Raw genomic sequence first — 19,808 nt, 5'->3', positions numbered from 1 at the left:
GATTCACCCGGAGAATGAGCTGCAGAGAGCAAGCACTGCTGCAGTCATCTAAAGTCTGGGAGTATTTTAGACAGAGATGCAACAGCATGGCTGAGCTTCATAAACTGGACATGTCTCATCACAGCAGAACAAGTGTTCTGCACGAGTACTGAAGGTGAAGCACAGAAAGTTCTGTCCTCCTCGTCCTCCTCCTGCTGCAGCAGCAGCAGCGAGACACCAGCATTATCCTGTTAACTGTCTGTCAGCACTCTAACACAATATATGAGGATTATCAACATGGAGATTTTCTAAACGTTTTCTCATCACCTCCATGTTAGAACTTTACACCATGCGTCATATAACACTGTTATTCAATGTTTTTATACTTTCTGTTCACTTTATCAGCCATGTATGAGTCAGAAATTGCTAAAATTAACATTACAGATGGTCTGTAATTAATTTCAATTTTTTTCCTTGCCCAACACTGATGCAAAAATACATCGCCAGTGATCATCTTTCCTGCATATTTCGCCAGAGATAAGATAAATCCATGTCATAACCGGTTTAAGTTTGGTAAAAATACTTACTGACCAGTTCAGAGAAATAGTTGACACAGTGATTAGTGATTAAATTAATATGCATCACATTTTCAGTTCTTTACTTGATTTCAAACTTGTTGCAGGTGACAGGACATCAGTGTTATGCCAGCCTGACCGAGTGTCATCAGTGTTATGAGTCTATGAATCAGTCTTCGATGTGTGGCTTGTCGCAAGGTGGTGGATGATGAAGGAGCAGATCGCACTGTGATCATATATCAAGCCAGAAGGCATCCACTGTTGTCGGTTTGATCTGTGAGAGAGATACAATCGCCAGTGTCTCACCAGCAACCTTGTGTGTGATGCGTTCATGTTTGTTTGTGCGTTATACACATAACAAGTGTTCAAACGCGCATTAAAGCAGTGAAGTGGGCTAAGAACTTTAATAGATTTGTTGCTTTAGTATGCATGTTTCCACATAACCAGCAAAATTAGATCTGCAGTATTGCATTAAATATGTATGTTTTACTACCAGGAGTTCAGCTTTATTTTTTTGGATTTGCCAGTATGCAATCTGATAAAGCAGAAATACAATATTGATCAACTTAATCGTCAGAAGATGATTTGCACGTTTTATTGCCTCTAATCTTTACTGCTTTGGCTTTGTTTTCTATGTCACCGTGCCATTTATTCATTGTTTCAAGAGCAGTGATGAATTTCTGTTTGACCTTTTCAGGAATGTTGACTTTGTAAACGTTTGTGATTATCTGGGAAACTCAAGGCTGTGTAGCTTTGCTGATAAGCTATTAGCTGAGGTGTTGACCTTGAGAATGCAAGTCTAATGAGCTATTAGATGAGTTGAGGTAATAATGTTGTATTTGTGCATATAAAAACTGTTGAATTAATCAAAAGGCACAGCAGCTTGCGGGGAAAATGCTCATATCCAGCCTTTAGACAAGCAATTTATGATAGGTGCAGTCTGAAAACAAATAATTAATGCAGTTTTTCCATTAAGTTTGAATGCATTATTATAAGCTGCTCTGCCACAGCAGTTTTGCTATGCATACATATGAGGGTTATTAGCTTAGATGATAACCTTAATGACTTAACTGTGGCTAAAAGCTGTGTGCTGCTGCTCACCCCCTTGTCAAACTTTGTCCTTTCACCAAAGCTTGTGATTTAAAAGTGTCTCCTCTCCTCGCGGGCCAGGCAGAGTTCAGCTATTCAGCAAACCCCAAACTGACTTAATGGGCTAAAGCTGTTGGACCCAGTGATTTAATGGTGTCACATATTCTTCCTTTTGAACTGAATGGTGGGTGTGGGATAGACTACTCCTACCATCATCGTCATCCTGTGGGGTCCATAAAACAAAGGGTGAGCTAGAGCCAGTGGTGATGTAAGGCCTTTTCACTGTTGACGTCTTCCAGACCTCTCACCTGTCTCCCTGCTTGTAAAAAGCACTACGTTGTCTCATTAATGTCTCTTTAATTGCTGATTGATGTGGGTCATGTCAGACATTACATCAACTGTTGCTTTTGGCCATCAGTAGATAATAACATGACAGCATGTAGAATAAATACTTTTTTTTCATGTTGAATGACCTGATGGTGCACCGCTGTTTCAAACCCTTCTAGGATTTCACTCAGACTTGGAGACCATCCGCAACACCACTTAGATGAGCTTAGTTTGAATATTTCTGAAGGAAAACTGTGGCTCTTGGCCATTAAGCAAAGTCAGCTCACTCAGATTTCTCATAACAGTATTAATGATTAGAGCCTTAACGAATTTGTGTTCTTTGCACACAGTTGTTCGCACACTTTATGGCCTCGAGTACACTCTCTGACCCTGAAACCAAAAGCTTGATTTGGAGATTCCTTCACGAGTCCGTTCCAGCTGCGTTGCATTCCAAGCTTGAGATGTTCTGTTATTTCTCAGGCTCCCACTTACTAACAGTGCAGTAGACTGTGAATCATAAGTCATGTTGTGGCTGAAGCCCAAGGGCTGTCGCAATAACTGCAATTTTGAAATGTCGCGCGATTGACGAGCCAACCGCGTGGGGGGGGGCGGGGGGCAAGCAACCACCACAACCGCAGTGTGCATGGCTTTTCTTTTTTTTCATGAGGCTGGGCTTCTCGTTCTACACTCAAATGAAAGTTAAATGAATAAATCAGTGCCTCCAGAAATTCTGCAGGCAGTACGATCCAGTAACAGTTCAAGCTCAAGCTGTGTGTGATGCAAGTTCAAACTTGGAGGCTGCAAGTTTTGCCATGTTTAATGTTGTTTTAGTTTTTATTCGTAGGCTAACCTGTTGAACTTGGCATTAGCATGTTGTGCAGCTAATGTGGCTACTTCCACAGTCTGAGTCAATGTTGGACTAATGTTGTTATTATGCTTGGATCGTATAAATGTATTACAGAATACCAGGGTATTGAAAAATCCCAACGGTAGAATTTTCAATACCATCATAAATACAGATGCTTCTCTTTATATTAAACTTATAGGAAGATGCTGTATTGTAACGTGCAGCACACGCCATCAGTCTCTGCACCGCAGCGCAGCTGTGCAGACAAACATGGCATCTGGGGGATTAAGTTACAGGACTAACTACTAAAAAGATTTGTTTGGATTCAGTCCTGATGATAAAGGTAAGCTAACAAACACTACTGACTGGTCAGAGTTGCATTTCACCGCCTTGTGTGAAAGTTTAACAAGTGAAAAAGCGGGCGGGTGGCAGATTACTTACTGTCTGTGGTGGCAGATTACTGACTGTCTGTGGTGGCAGAGAGTGACAGTGGATGCCCGCAGAGTGGAGGAAAAGGTGAGCAGCGAAGTTGACATTCTGGCAGTAAATGAGCAGCTGCAGCATTGTGAATGCACAGTGTGGGGTTGAATTTGTCAGCGAATAAAAGATGCTCTGCTAACTTGAATGGAATAAAATGATGTTGTGGTGCAGCTCTTCTAGACTTTCCAAATGTTACTGGACTGAATGCATTGAATTCTCAGACATTTTGCACTGGTTGTGACAATGAAAAATAATGTAACTGCTATTTTACAGCTGACTTTTTCACAGTGTAAGTCTTTTTGGGCCATAGAGCATCATGTGACGCTGTCATTACATGGTTTGGCCACTATGTCAAATTGGCTTCAAAGCACTGAGACCATAAATTTTCCTGCTGGGCAGTGAGGTGAGATTCAGAGATACTATTACACTGAGCATTACTTCACTATTTATCTGTAACAAATGAAGAAATTTGCGAAAACAAATAAAAGAATTGTGCTACTATTGCATACTGCACTGTTTACCCAGCTTAAATAAACACAGGGGAAATAATACACAACTTCATATCAAAGGTGTCAAATATCTCTATACATTTTTGCTGAAGAGCAAAAAGTACAAAAACAGTTCTTTGCAGTTCCATTGTTTTGGGAGTCTGAGCCAATCAAATCCACTATGGGTGGACTTAAGTTGTTAACAAGATGTGTCAGTCTGACAGATCATGGCTCATACATACTTACAGCCCAACCACTTTTTGTCACATTATCACGACAAATCTTAAATTAAATGCTCATCCTTATGAGAGGACTGTACAGAAATGTGAAAATAGCTGCCATAGAGTGTTGGCAGGACTAACGGTTACTTGAAACTTAGTTTGCAAAAGTTAGCCAGCCTTTTCCCATGAAGACTACAAACTCAACTTGGCACTAAAACCTCTAACAGAATTCTTGTGTGACAGCATAGTGGCTAAAATGCATCAAATTAAACTCTCTGCCAATTTCTGTCATAGATTTGTGGATATTTGATCTCAAAAGTCTCAAACCAAAAACAAGGAATGTGTCACGCAGTATTTAATCCATTTTTGGTAATGTGGCCTAATTTTTCGCCCAATTAATGCTCTTGTCTTTGAAGTAACTTTGCTATTCTTAACTCTCAGAATTCTCATGGGATCAATGTGTGCTTTCTTTATTACGATGAAATGTAGAAATTCTGCCTGAATAAAATGTTCTCTCTCAGATTTTTGCAATCCTAGCTGCTAATACCTCCCCCAGTCTGAGAACTAACAGAGCTTACAGCCTGAGGCTGGAACGAGAGATGGCCAATAAAGACCTAACAATATGTGGTGGGAGATCAAAATCCCTGGATGAATCTGGTTTCCAATTTCATTTAGAAGTGAAATGCCTTCAGGCTCGGTCCCACAGTTCTGCATTTCTGGTGATTAAATCTGGATATGGATGGATATGGGATAAAGCAAATAATGATGAAAGACAAATAGAATTTACTGTTGATGCTGCAAATACAGTGACATGCAGTCATTTGCATTTGAACCCACCTTCACACATTTTCAACACTGTCATCATGTGTCTGTAAGAACAGGTGAAAAATATCCCCTGCATCAATAGTGTTTCCACAGTTAGGCTTTTGATCTCTGAGAGTGTCTGAACCAGTCTGGCCCTGTGGCCACTGCTGTCAGGGATTTGACTGATAGTCTGACTATCAAACATCCTGACTGACTGTTACACCTGACAGCAGGGTTTCCCTGGATGTGACAAAAGACTGGAGAACACGTGTGACATGTTCAGGGACACTTCAAGGGACAGTTCATCCCAAAATCAAAAATACATATTCTCTCCAGTGTAATAAGACTAAATGGTAAGATAATCCACAGACCTTGCTGTGAGCAGTTTCATGTAGGAACTACTTTCTTTCTGCAGTATAATCTACCAGAACTATTTTCTTTCCACTGGAAAGGAAGTAGTTCCTGCATGAAACTGCTCACAACAAGGTTTGTGGATCATCTTGAATAAAAGGGTCATGACTTTTGGAAAGAGACACTGGTTTTGAATTTTTCAAATGCATTTGTTGGTGCTTTGAGCGCCACAAGCCAAGTGCCATTTAGTGTCATTATGATGGAGAGAAGATGGTAATCCCTGCACTCGATATCATCATGGAGAAATAACACTGCAAGCCGGAGGAAAAGTATGTTTTTTTTTTATTTTGAGGTGAACTGTTACTTCAATTGAAAAATGAAAAAAAATCACAATATCAGTTTTGCACAGCGGCCTGACGGCAGATGAAGAAACTGGAAAGAAATAGGGACAAAAGGGACAGAGCCTAATAGAAGAAGCACTAAAATCCAATAAAAAAGATGGGTTCTATTTGTCCAGGGTAGTAATACAATTCAGTATTGATTTGGAGTCACTGGGTCACATGACGTGATGGACGCTATTGAAAAAAACTGCAATTATTTTATATTCAAATAACTATAAATAATGAAATAAATTAATTACCTATGATCAATCAAAGTAGCTGTGCCTCATGAAACAACTTAGTATAATTTTTTGATAATGATTTTCCACTAATATGGGCAAGTCAGCACAAAGTTACTGAGAATAACATTGGCTTTGTTTTTTGTTTTTTTTTTCAAACTTCTTCATTTTTGGTGCCAAAGTGAACTGACAGAAGTTTACGCAGCACTTTAATGCTTCTGATCAGGTCAGGACAGGACGAAAAGGAGGTGACTTTTACAGTAAGGATTCCGGTCTTATTACTGTGGGATCGATTGCTGTCACACACTTTTTAATGGACTTAATGAATTGATAAAGTCGGCCTACACAGAGAGGGATACAAGCATGGCAGTTTGAACAGCTTTTGACCTGTTAATCAAGGAAAATATTTGTGCTGACGTGCGTATGTCTTACTAAATGATGAAATACTTTACTTTTGACATGTAAGCTAACTTAACTTTCACTGCAAACCACACTACCTTAATATTGCAGAAATTGCATAACAAGCATGCACATCAATGCAGTTGCTGATAAAAGGCACAATATTTTCAGTGTGAAAAAGCCTGTAGACCCATGTTTTTGTCAGTATTTTCGTTAAAGGCCATGGCCAAAAAATACAAAGGCAGGGAGCCTTTGAGTTAGCTAGGCAGGGAGAACCCTGAACAAATGTCACCAAACAAGGAAACAAAACCTCTCCTGACAAAGCCTGTCAGGAAAGAAAATGCTTTTCTCTCTACAGTCTTGGGTACACTTTTATTGTCAACAAAGCTTCAAATGTCTGTGGTTCCATTGTTTCCATGTTGGATTTTGGATTAGATTTTCAAGTGGTGTTAATTAAACAACAAAAAAAAAGTTACATGAACTTTTAACAGCCCCGATACTGTATTGAGCTCCATATATGGAGGGATAGTCCTCCCTCACGGGATCTGTGGTGATCTATCTACACAAGTATTTGTTTGAGTTAGGACAAGGCCGCTGTGATTGGTCGTGGCTATGGCGAGGCCAAAACAATTCTGGCTTATTCAAATGTGTTGAGAGCACAGAGGGGTTGTAGTTGCTTTTGGCCAAGTTTTGACCTCACTAACACTCCTGGACTCAGCCTGCATCTTAAAATAACACGCTACGTGTTGTGCCGAAGTCTGTTAGACATACCTTGCTGCTGTTGGACTTGTTTACCATGGTGAACCTGAGCTCTGCCTGCTGCTGGAGATTACAGGGCTGGATGGGGGCCACTTGCATGCCTCAATACTATCTCGTACATTAATCTGAAGCTCTTCAGGATGAAGTATGGTAGGCTGATGGAGGTGGGTTTTATGGGTTTGTCTGTTTGTTGGATACCAGAACAATAATCAGCTGCACAGCTTTGCCTTAGAAAGTAGTATTTTATTTTATTTTTTTAACTTTCTTTAGTTGTGCAGATTTATTCTATATGGTCTAAATGTTTAATACGGTTCTTAATTTGCATCCTGACAAAGCTCAGTGGAATATAGAAGTCTCATAAATTACAGATGAGATGGATGGAGGTGGCGGGTGTGGTGCCTCTCTGCAAATCCACACTTATTAATGGCTCTTCCTGACACTGCAAATGTATAAAACCTTCCCTCCACTCTTCTGAATGCTAAACTAGGTCATCGTGACTCACTTCTTTCTGTTCGAATGTAAAATTTAGAAATGCTTTGCTTCTTATCTCTTGTTCTTACAATAAAACCCCTTGTCTTTTATGGCAGTTTCTAATCTCGTCCTAATTCAGTGATGGACGGGGACGACTTTAATACCTCTGTGCCTTGGCTTTGGCTGATTTCAGCTATTGGGAACGTCGTGTTAAGTGCTGTCTTGAACTGTCGCGGCTGACAGGAATATATGCAGCCATATAATCTAATCAGTTTTATTACCATGCTACGCTGCATAGACCGTCAAACAAAATGTAATGAAATATGAATCCAATTTCTACCTCTGTAGGCCAGTGTTGGCACTCTCAAAACATTGTCAGAAATAATAATTCTTCTTTTGGATTTAGACAATGCAGTAATTGGGTCATCAAGAGCCATAATATAGTCATAATGGCAATTATCTCACTATTCATGAGAATTTGTATCAGTATCATGATAAGATAATAAAGCTGGGTAATACTTGACACAATGGTTTAATGAATGTCCACCATAAATATCAACCTGTTGATCGCCACCATTGCAGCACTAGATGGATGTATTGTACATGATCAGGCTGTATCATGCTTCATGTAGATGATCACCTGCTCCAGACACTGTACCCCTGTTTCACCTGTTCGCTTTGTTGTTGGGGTCTGTGTTACAGTCACACTCTGCTCTGCACAGAAACACACAGATAGAGTCTCCTGTTTAATATATAGGTCATCAACAGCCAAGCAGCTGTTCTGTAAAAATTTGTATAAAGCACCCCTGGTTGGCGTCGACATCATTTGGTACCACAGTGGTTTAGATTGTTTTAATTGATGGCATCATTAACAGCAAGCCTCCTCCTCGCTGCTCAGCTGCTGCTGTGAAAATTGAATTGAAAAAAAAAAAAAAATACGCTGGTTATGTTTTTGGGAAGCTTTATAAAAACAAACTGCTGATGAAAAAATTCAGCAGATCAGACGCATACAGGGAGATAAACAGAGGGAGGTGAGTGTTTGCAGGAAGAGACCAAAGGCGTCTGTGTGAGATGGAAAAAGCAAAGTGAGCAGGTTAAAGTAGTTTGTGAATAAAGTAGGGTTGCACAATCAATTGCAATATTATCAACGTTTTTTGAAAAAAATGTGCAACCTTTTTATAATCAAGTTTAAATCTCCAGATGAAACATGTTTGGTAAACACCCGAACATATGTCACTTTTTTTCTGAGCCAAAAAGAAAATTATAATGCAAAAATTATAATTTCCACTAATTATATTGGATATCACAATTTTGGTCAAAATAATTGCAATATAACTTTTTTTTTTACCACATTGTGCAACCCTAGAATAAACACTAAAATAAGGTGAAGTAAAATAAAAATGGTGAAATAGGAAATTATACAATAATTATTATTCTATTATAATATGTTATTAGAATTCATGCATTAATTAATATAAATATTTATAATTTAATACATTTACATTCACCACAGGTAAACTGTTGTTCTGTGGGAAACACTGCAGTGTCAAGATCAATATAACAGCCAGGCTTTGACCATGAATGACTGAAACTGAAATGATGCATCCTTGATTCTGTTTGGATAATGAGATAAAATTTTATTTGTATTGACTGAGGACAAAGTTAAGGCTGTGCAGCCATGACAATAAATTTACTGGCAAACAGAAAAAAAAAAATCAAACCTCACAGCATTTGTCACTTAGCATTCCAATGTGGTCAAGCCATTATGCAACATTCTCGGTGAAAATGCATCCCAGGATTCACCACCTCATGACTTGTAAACAAACATCCACTGGCTGACCTTGCCTGACACAGCGAGACTCTTTTCCGCAAATAATCCTGTTGGCGCTGCTCAAATTAAATTTGCAGACTCACCCTATTTTCAAGTCACCCAGCTGAGTGAGGGCACATCTCAAATTATCTGTTCAACTCTACACCCTCCTGTTAGTCGCTGTCTTTCGCACTCACACAGCCCATCCACGCTGTGATCTCATTAGCAATATTAGTGCACGCCGGATCTCTGCGACGGCGGCATTCCCCCCAGTTGTTGTGTAAGTGCTTGTTGTTCGTTGCGTGAAATGACCTGGATCACATGAAGATTGAAATGGCAGGAAAACAAACACTCCCATTCCTCCGGATCCTGGCCCACACCCGTGCCCATACCACAGCTATATCAGGCTGGCAGGCTGACGGGGGGGCTCCTGGCTGGTCGTCCGTAGGGGATGAGACGAGTGTGACGTGTCTGTCTGAGAATGGCGTGAAAGACAGCATGTAGCGCTTACTGGGACATTAAGACCAAGTTTGTGGATTTATTGTTTGAATTGGCTGCTTGCTCGTGAAACTTGTGTGTGAGTGTGCCATTGTGGTGGCAGACGGGTGTCCTGCCCAGATATTGGCATTCAGCCAGATCTGGGCCATGGGAGGAAGAAGAGGAGGAGGAGGAGGAGGAGGAGGAGGAGGAGGAGGAGGAATTGGAAGCGCTATGATCCAGAGGACTGTTGACTGACAGGAACAGTGGCTGTGCACAAACTAGCCAATGAGCAAGAGGCTGGCAAACTAGACCACAGCTCTACAAGCGCCAGTATTCAGTTAATTTTATATGTCTGGACTCAGTACTGGGACAGCATATTGCAAGATCAAAGTGAAAATTTGATGTTCAAACATAAGGATTGGTTTCTCCCCTCTGGCACTGTTAATGCACGTTAAGGAGGAGTTCCAGTCGAGATGTTGAAAGCGTGTTTGTTTTCTTCGCTGAAGAAGAAAAGATGCAAATGTAGAGTATATATACACACACACGTATTTATCCTGGCATGCATATTTCTCCCTTGTGCCAGCACATCGTCTTCCCTCTGGGCGAGTGCTGGAGTGGAACACCTGCACCAACACGTGATGGGGACTCAGCAAAGATCAGAGGAAACCCTTTCTATGTTTGTTTCTCTTAGCGTCAGAAAAAGAGAGGTGCGGCGGGAAGAGCACTCAAGAGAGGACTGAAATAGGGAAGATGATACCATTTCTTGCACTGTGAAAGGCCCCCGCTCGTGTTATCATTTGTATTTAATGTGCCATTGAAAATGTGAAATGGGTTCAGTCATTGTAAAGTGTAAAAAATCGTGATTCAAGATGTTCCAAAGCACTTAAAGAGGCCGTTCTTCTTACTTAGAGTTATTGTGGACTGATTTTTAGACGCTTACTGTGTAATTTCTATTCCAGCCCGTAACTTGTGTTATTGTTTGCCCGTTTTGCGTTAATTAAAGTTTAAATTAATGCCGAAAGTTCACAGAATGAGTAAGTGGCTGTCTGTGAGTCGTCATTAATAGCCTTGTAGATGTTTGTCACAAATAAATTGAGCAATATGTTCATGAAGTTTTGCAGGCAGTGAGACCAGCAATCATGAACTCCAGCTCCAGAGTGTGTGTTTTCGTAGCAGCGGCCTTTTGTTGTCAGGATAACAGGCTTATCTTTATATTAAGACGGTAATGATTCATCCTTGGTTAGTATACTCTTTTTAAGGAGGTTGAACTTTGCAGTCACTCACTCATTCACTCACTCAAAAAAAAATAAAAAATAAAACCCATACTCACCCTACATCCAGCAGCCCCCTTCTTTTAATTAAAAGCTATCTCTTTTGCACACGCGTTGATGAGTCCCCCTTTACATCTCAGCTAGTTAAGCAAGACATGTTAATTTACTTTTACTGTATAAGCAAGAATTAGGCTCGGTGGGAAGCATGACAGAAAGGAGGACATGCATATTAATCAGGCTGACTTTCTTCATAAAGGGCTTTAATTAAACATGTTTGTCACAGTCGTTTTATACAACAGCAGAGGACATAAAGACTAATAATAGAGCAAACATACCAAACATAAAATGAGGTCAGCGCTTGTACATCTCAGTGCGTGTGAATGTGCATTGTTGTATAACAAAAACCTAAATTTGTCCTCTGTTGTTTCAACATTTGGTGACTTTTGTTTCTTTTCATATTTTAATTAAATGCATCACCTCCCTGTGCAACAGCATACCATTCTGCAAGAACATAACCAGTAGTTACAGAAAGCAGTGACTGGCATTCATTCAAAATAAAAGTGGCAGGTAGTTGTCACTGTATAATATGAGGGCTTCCAACCGGCACAAAACAGAGAGCAAAGTCAAACATACTGTAGTGTTTAATTGCAAGGCAGTGGGCTGCTCTGTTTGGATTCAGCATTCCTATGCAGTCCACATTTCAAAGGGACTGCATGCTGGATTTTGCTCGATGCTGTGTTCGGTTTGCTGGATTTCTTCGGTTGACACATGATGCACAACCAGGCAGCTATCTGCGACAGCCACTTCCTTTCATCCACAGGTTTTAGCTGTCATACTGATTCCATGTGCTCTGTCTCTTCGCATGTTCCCGTATGCGCTATCTACTGTTCACATACGTGCCCACCTCCTGTGTGCGATTGGCTATTAAATTGTCAGTCAAAGCTTTGTGGGGAATAGAAATTATACACCCTCAGTTGTCAAGATGTTGTCTAAGTGTTGTAAACATGTGGGAGCATAAAAGTAGTAGCCCAGAGGGTGGCGAATGACATGTAACACCAGCTTGAGGTTGGATGTACAGTAAAATAATATGCACTTGTTAAAAGTGTATTTTTATGAGAACTGCATGTTTAGTGAACATTACAACCCCCCTAAAGCCTCACAGGACCTAATAAGCAGAATCCCTCTGCCTCTAGCTTTGTCAGAAGATGCTGTTATCTGTCATACTGTCAGTGTTTAACTACTGACAGTATTGTTGACTGGTTGCACATGTTCTTCTGTAGGTTATTTGCAACATAACACATACACACGCACTTGGCTACCGGCTTCACTAGCTAGCAGTCTAAAGTAAAAAAAACAAAACAAAACCTGTCAATGCTCCCATTTGTCCTGCATTTTCAACCTTTCTAAAAGAAAAAAAGGTTGGGGGTAAGTGTCGGTTGCTGCGCTCAGAGCAGACAGGTGTTGATCAGAGTGGAGGGATTCAGGTTTAACAGCAATGTTCTCTAGTGGCAGTAAATGTACTGTTTGCCCATGAATGAACACTGCAGAAGAAGTTCAAGAAGTTCCCTTTGCCTCGCTTCCTGCCTGCTGCGAAAAGTGAAAGGAGAGTCTGTGGGATTACAAACCGGAGCTGCTTTCTTTCTTTGAGCACACTCTGCTCTTCTGCCAGTTAAAGAAAAAAGTATCTCTGTGGCAATTAAAATAATTATGAGATTAAAAAAGAAGTAAGTTAGGAGATAAAAAGTTGAAATTATGCAATAAAAACTCTTTTAATTATGAGATGAAGTTTAAAGTTAAAAAGTCATAGATGAAGATAAAGTCATATTTATGAAATAAAAAAGTTATTAATTTAATAAAAACTTACAGAGACTCTATTGAGTTTACATTACTCAAAGTCAAAATTGTGAGTTAAAAAGTCATGATTATGAGATAAATAGTCAAAACTATGAGAGGCTGTCTGTTGTGTGAACAATGTGAGTGGTCTAAATGTAATGGGTGTTGTGATTATTTCAATTGAACTTGCGATTGTGATATGCAATACAGCAAGTGGAATTGTTTTGTATGACAATTTTCAAGTGAAAAAAACCCTTAAAAATCATGATAATGTGGTTTTTATTAAGGTCTTTACCAAACGAACATGTTGTCTTTCATCTGAAGAACAGGATTTTTAAGCCGGGTCATCTATGCTGCACTCCTTTACCTCATTATAATGCTGTTTTCTCACACATTTTTCCTTCCTCAAAAAAAATGCGATTTGGTTCTGATTCTGTGATTTGGATATCACACTTGGCCAAAATGCTATTTTATTGCAGTTGCGATTTATTGTGCAGCCCTAAGAGGTGGGACCCCCAAAAACTTCCTTTCTTTTCAAATCCCAATGTTTACATGTATGAATCTTAAGTCAGACAGTCTCATCAAGAAACTGATTTGTTTGGTGGAGACGTGGAACAAAGAGGCGCGTCCTGTATTTAGTGTCACTTTACGTTTTTGTTTAAATATTAACTGGATAGTTACCAGTTACTTGGTGTGTGGCTGTTGAAACCAAAATGATCAAAACTGACTAGTAGGGACACCCATAGGAGTTCCTCTAAGCTACAAAGGGCAGTTCCAACATAGCTGAGTTTTTCTTTAATTCCACTACTGATTCAAAATCACTGAAATGAGTCTTTCACAGGACTAAGACATCTTGAGCTGGGGTTCTTTGCAAAACATCAGTTCTAAAGCTCAATGAAACATGTTTGGCTGAAAGAACAAGTCTTTTGGTGCCACTATGGTGATTGTAAAGTGAGACATGGAGCTTTGAAGAGGGAGATTATCTTTACGATCAGCTCTTCAGAACAGCCTGCAGCGTGAATTCAGTTCTACATACAAACTCCATATGCTGACGACATCACGCCTCAGGGTAGCAATAAAACTGCAACATTGTGCTGCTGCACAAGTTAATAGGCTTCCCCAGGGAGTGTGAGCTTGATCCTGAGTGATGTCCTTAAGCCTCCCTATTGAGTTTACATCGCTCCATGTTTTATCTGGCTTGCTGCAAGTGGAGACAGTTTTAATGGTCAGTCTCCATTTCTCCGTCTAAACCCATTCTGTGTTTTCGTTGCACCAAGACTAAAGCTCGGTGGGTCTGACTATCTGTAATTAGTGCCAACCATAAACAACCGGAATCCCACTGAGCACTGCCACGGGTGGCTGCCCTCACCACGACAATCCGGAGTTTCCCTTTTGTGCTCGGATGTCTCTGATGTAGAGCCAGCTGCCCGCCCTGGGAGCTGAACAGTGGGCCCACCGTATGGAGAGAGGGGAAGAGAAAGTTGAGAGGAGAAACATGGATGGAAGAAATAAATATTAATGCTACTGAGAGAAGAAACAGAAAGAGGAACATAGCTTGTAATGATAAAAAAGGGCTGTGTTAAGTAACACTTATCCTGGAAGAGATGTCAGAGTCCTTTCCTGTCCTCCTGCAAAATCATACTTAAATATAGAGTCTGATGCCATCTAAATGTGATGCAAGTCCTCAGCTCTTGGATCAGAACAGATGCTTTTTCCTGCCCTGGCTCCAGGATGTGCAATAATGACATCATGGCTAATGTACTACAGGGTAGCTCTCCCTTCCCCACCTCATTTATCTAGTCGTTTGGCTCGCATGCCTGTTCTTTCACAAATATTAAATCCACTCAGTCACTTGTCACAGCCTACCCCGGCTGCATTTTCCTCGACATGCCTGAGTCATGACATAATCCTTTTTACCATGGAGACAGAGTGCCTGGATTACGTTGGGTTAGGTTGGAGTACGCTCGTGTGAGTCTTTTGTTGATGGCCTTTTGGTTGCCTTACTTTCTTCCGATGGTGGTGGAGTGGTTTGATCCACAAATCCTTCAGCCATGTACAAATGTCAACTAAACATGCAATCTGCTTGAGAATTAAAGACAAACAAAGCAGTTGGGTTATAAAAAGGTTTCCACTGTAGATAGATGCTGGATTTTAGCAAGGACGTCACATCCTAGAGAAAAACTTTCCTCCCTTGCTGCCTCAGCACTAAAATCTGGAATGCTCAATTTTCCAGGCTCTTGTAAAGGTCACAGTGGACTCTGACGTCTTGGGAACAAGGTCTTGGCCCGAAGAAATGCTCCACGGACCAGTGCAAACAGTCGGCCGTCCCTCCTGTGGCCTCCCAGCCCACTTAGTCTGCACTCACAACCGATCTAGACACACAGCTAAGAGGAGGAAACATCTGTGCATTTCATACAGACACCAGAATGCTTTGTGGATATTAGGAAGCAAATTGTTCCTGTCTTGAAGTCATTTGAGTAAAATTTTGTGTGGCTCTCTAAAAGAGAAGATCTTGTTCAACAATATTCAAATGAGGAAATTAAGCCATTTTAACAGTTGTATTTCAGGAGGCAAGTAACTTTCAATTTAAAAAAAAAGTCAAATAGCATCTTCCTGTAGGTATCCTTCTTTGGCTGTAAAATGTTTTTCTTTAAACTAAATTTCTTTGTCATGGTCTGTCATGCATTGACAGGATTGTAATAAGCTAGCATGGCGATGTCTTTGAACCTTTCTCTCGCTCTGCATGTTTCCAGCCAAGTACAATAATGTCATATGTGGTTTTAGGGCTAGTATCATGCACAGTCTTTGATTCAGGTTCTGTTGAGCTTGGCATGTTTCCTTCCCATAGGGATTTCTCAGTCTTGGCTTGAACGGAACATCAAAGGCCCGGTGCATGTGCATGTTGTACAAAGTTTCATGTCTAAACTTTTCAAATGTAAAATTAAAAAAGCAGCATCTTGGCAGGTTGACATTGAATCCTGGTTTTGGTCTCAGAGTGATAATTTTTCCAAACTTTATGCATGAAAGTTGTCCATCATGGGTTCATATCAGCGGCTTGTAAATCAAGATTGCCTGTGGAGGCATTATGATAAGGCACAGCTCAGTGAGTGGGTGCAAACTGCAGTCGTGCTGTTGGGATGCAATAAAACAGTTTGCATCACAGTAGCAATAGCTGGTGTGCTCTGCTCTGTATCAGTCCTGATTACCATCGCTTAACTGCCATAAAGGGACATATGGAGCTGTTTAGCAATCTGCCTACGTAGAAATACTGAAGTGCACTGTCAATTAGAGTCAGAGGAAGGAAGTGGTCACGGCTAAAACCAGGAGTAGGGTAAACCCAGGAGAGAACTGGACTGACTCTGCTCATGTTTATTAGACTTTCAGATTGCAGTTCAACTTGAACTTGTTCTTACTTGTAAGGTTTATTAAACTACTTTCTCTTGTACTAGACTTTATCTTTGTCCTACTTTCTCTGTGTAGTAGGCATCCTGCATTGATTCTGCAGGATCAATACATTGATTCTAACAAGCCACTCATTTGATATTGATTGCTTTAAAAAACGATCAATAATAACTTTACATGAATGCAAAATGTGCATCATCTCCAAACGTTTTCAGTATAATATTTGTGCCAGTAAACAGCCCTGATGTTTTTATTTTGCTGGACTATGTCAAATGACTTTGTCAGTATGACATGAGAACTGAGCACTTAGTTGTGGACTGTCACACACTCTGGCATCAAACTTATCAGGTCAAATTTTATTTATATAGCCCAATATCACTAAGTGCATCAGGCAGCTTAACAATCTGTACAGTGTGCGACATCCCCTGTCCTGTAGACCCTCAAGAACGTAGGGACAGTTCCCCTGAAAAATACTTTTAACAACAACTTCGCCAACTTGTCGCCCATTGGACCTGAGCTATATGACCTTCTCTCCACCAGAGAGGAGACCTAAGAAGAAGACAGGCCACAGAATCACATTAACCACAAATTCTGATGTATTAAATTCTAAAATATATGTAGAATGTGTATAGAGGGATGCAAATCTAGGAGGCTGTTGAATCAGTTCAGGTAACACCAGTGGGGCCTGGAAAAAAATTACAAACGAACTAAAAAATTTACTGGTATTAGTATCATCAAATTTAAAAAAAGTTTGGTATTGCTGCTTTATACTAACTTTCTCAGCAAGGCACTCATGATAAATCTCTTGTACAAGATCATTAGAGTTGTGCCATTTCATATCGTTCATGATATGTTATGATAATGGAAATATAATGACTTGTTGACAGAATGACATCATGCCATTACATACAACAACAAGGGACGTGGCTGAAAATGAAAGTGAAACTGCCGCAGGCTCCACTTTGGAGGAGTTCCAAAAAATGGAGCGATTCGGTTGTGTGGAAGTGATTTGGCTACAACCAATCAGATGCACAGTAATCCACAGTAACATGTATGAAATGCAAGAAGACAAAACAGCAAAATGGATCAATACTACAAATTAATTTCCGCACCTCAAGCAGAAACACCTGGTCGAGTACGAGCGGAGCCAAACATCCTGTGAGGAGAGCTTTTTTTTAGTTGTAAAACAAAAATGTTTTCTGTATTTTGTCATAACGCAGGACACCCTGAAATATCGGATCGAATATTTTCAGAACCTGTTTCGCACCCCTGAACATGACATGATGATTGAGATATCATATTATACACATTACACTAAGTTGGTTTGATTTTTTTGCTGCCAAATTGCAGAGTAAACACGTCCACAAAATGAATGGTTACTCACCCAAATATGGACATGTGCACAGCACTCACACCTGCACGTGTTCACAGTCACACAAACATTCTGCTCACCTCCCCCCATCCTCTCCCCGCTGGCAGCCAATATTAGTGTTGGATTATGCATGAAAGCCTTGGTCATGTTTAGCAAGTGGACCCTCTTAAAACAAAAAATAAAAAGGCTTTCAGTGTAAACAGACTCCTCACCTCTAAACCCTTGGCTCTAATAGTTTAGAGCCACTAGCTGCGCTCCACATTAACAATTCCTTATATAGTTTGGTTTCTTGCCTGAGCAGTGTGAAGAGGGCGAAACCAGAATGTCATGCCTGCGGGGATGAATTTAGGGCAGGGGAGTGGTTCATGTCTAATTTCTGCTGACTCATGACTTTTAATGAAAATCGGGACGTGACAGTGTTGTGGAGACTCAGTTTGAAACGGTCTGTTAGTCTGGTGGCGTTATTAATGCACGGTGGCTTTTTGGCGGGGCGATGGGAATGTTTATGAGGACTGTCCTGCATCACGTGGGAGCAGTGTTTTCTGTCAGGCTCATTCTCAGCTTGGTGCCTTGTAGAGAGTCACTGCCCGCAATAAAATCATTTTTAGCTTCATTTCTTACCACTAGACCTGTTCTCAGATACTTTTCTCCCCTCATGTTTTACTTTGATCTCAGATTATGTGCCGATGCTGTCGATGGCAGTGACATATCCTGCTAGTTGTGTATCATATTGAGTTCTAGCCGCTCGATCGACCTCAGCATGACGCCAAAAAAGTACAAAGCTTTACAGGCTAGTTTTTTTTTTAATTAAGATAATTGAGCAGCTCACTCTCCAGGGGGTCCGTACTTCCACATCACTATTACTAACCCTGTCATCTCTTTACCCCAGCTGTCTTTGTTTTGTGAAAGTGATCTTAAAGTATTGAATCTTGTGCCAGTTCATCTGCAAATATCATAAATCTATTAGAGCTGTAAGAAAATATTGATATTCTTGAGTAGCACGAATGTTTTGTGATGATTCCAAAAATGCAATAAACAATAAAAATTGGCCTATGTGGCCGGTGCAGGTATACCGCAATGTCAGGCAGGTAAATCTGGCAATTTCATTGAACTGTTTTGATGATTACTGCTTAAAGCAATTTTTCATGCAAATGTGTAATATGCAGATATTCTGTTTTTCTTAATTTATTATCATATTAAACTGAATATCTTTGGGTTTTAGGCTGACAAAAGAAGACATTTAAAGTCATCACTTTGGACTTGAAGAACCTTGGATGGACATTTTTTTCGCTATTTTCTGAAATTTTATAGACGTTGCCGCCCTAAATTAAACATGACAGTTAACTTTATTCGTTGTTCTTATTTAGTAACTGCTAATAAATAATAAAAAAAAAACTTTGTACAGGTGCAAGTAAAAATTGACTTTGGGCAAGGAGATTCTGACCCCGTAGCCTGAATGGACAAGTGAACAAGGAAGAACGTTAACGTTGAACCCTGATTGTGATTAGAGCTGCAACAATTAATCAGTATTGAACTGACTGATCGTTTTCAGTAATTTTTTTAAAGAAAAGGCTGCTTCTTAAATGTCAATATATTCTGATTTCTTTTCTACTCCTCTGTGACAGTAAACTGAATATCTTTGGTTTGTGAGCAAAACAAAGACATCTGAGGATGTAATTTTCTGCTTTGGGAATCACTGATCAACATTTTCACCCTTTTCTCACATTTCACACATGAAAACGATGGTTAGTTGCAGCCCTAATTGTGACACAGAAAGATTTGTGGAAGTGGTTCCTTTTATGTTGTGTTTAAACCCCCCACTGCCAGATAGCAGTGCTGCTAAGTTGACTTATTTAACTCAGATTTTATTCATATGGTGGTGTTAGATAAAAAAAAGTGATATCATCTTTTTTATGGCATCACAACATATTGTAAGGTATTGAATCGTAACTCCTGTATCGTGATAAATATATTGCCAGATTTTTGCAGATACACAATCCTAAACTTGATCTGCTGGTCATGTGTTTACAGAATCAGTTATTTCACTTTTTTTGTGATGCCAAAAATAGACTTGACCCTGAAATTAGATTAAATTGTTCTGTGCTCCCCTTTATTCAATTGTGCGTGCAGAAAACGGTTAGTGTCAGTTTTGTCATGACTTAACCAAAAATCCCATTAATATTAATTGACCTGTGTCTGTGACTCCTCAGGAGCAGGAGCTCACCAGGAGC

General features: G+C 40.0%; 1 protein-coding gene across 1 annotated transcript in view; it reads left to right on the top strand.

Annotated features, from left to right (window-relative positions):
* peak1 (pseudopodium-enriched atypical kinase 1) overlaps positions 1–19,808 on the top strand; it is a 149,541-nt gene that overhangs the window by 8,306 nt on the left and 121,427 nt on the right. The gene's annotated exons all lie outside the window — the stretch shown is intronic.

This window comes from Lutjanus erythropterus, chromosome 13, assembly GCF_056507025.1.
Source record: "Lutjanus erythropterus isolate fLutEry1 chromosome 13, fLutEry1.hap2, whole genome shotgun sequence".
NCBI classification, from domain to species: domain Eukaryota; kingdom Metazoa; phylum Chordata; class Actinopteri; order Lutjaniformes; family Lutjanidae; genus Lutjanus; species Lutjanus erythropterus.
This window is presented reverse-complemented; position numbering and strand designations above follow the sequence as displayed.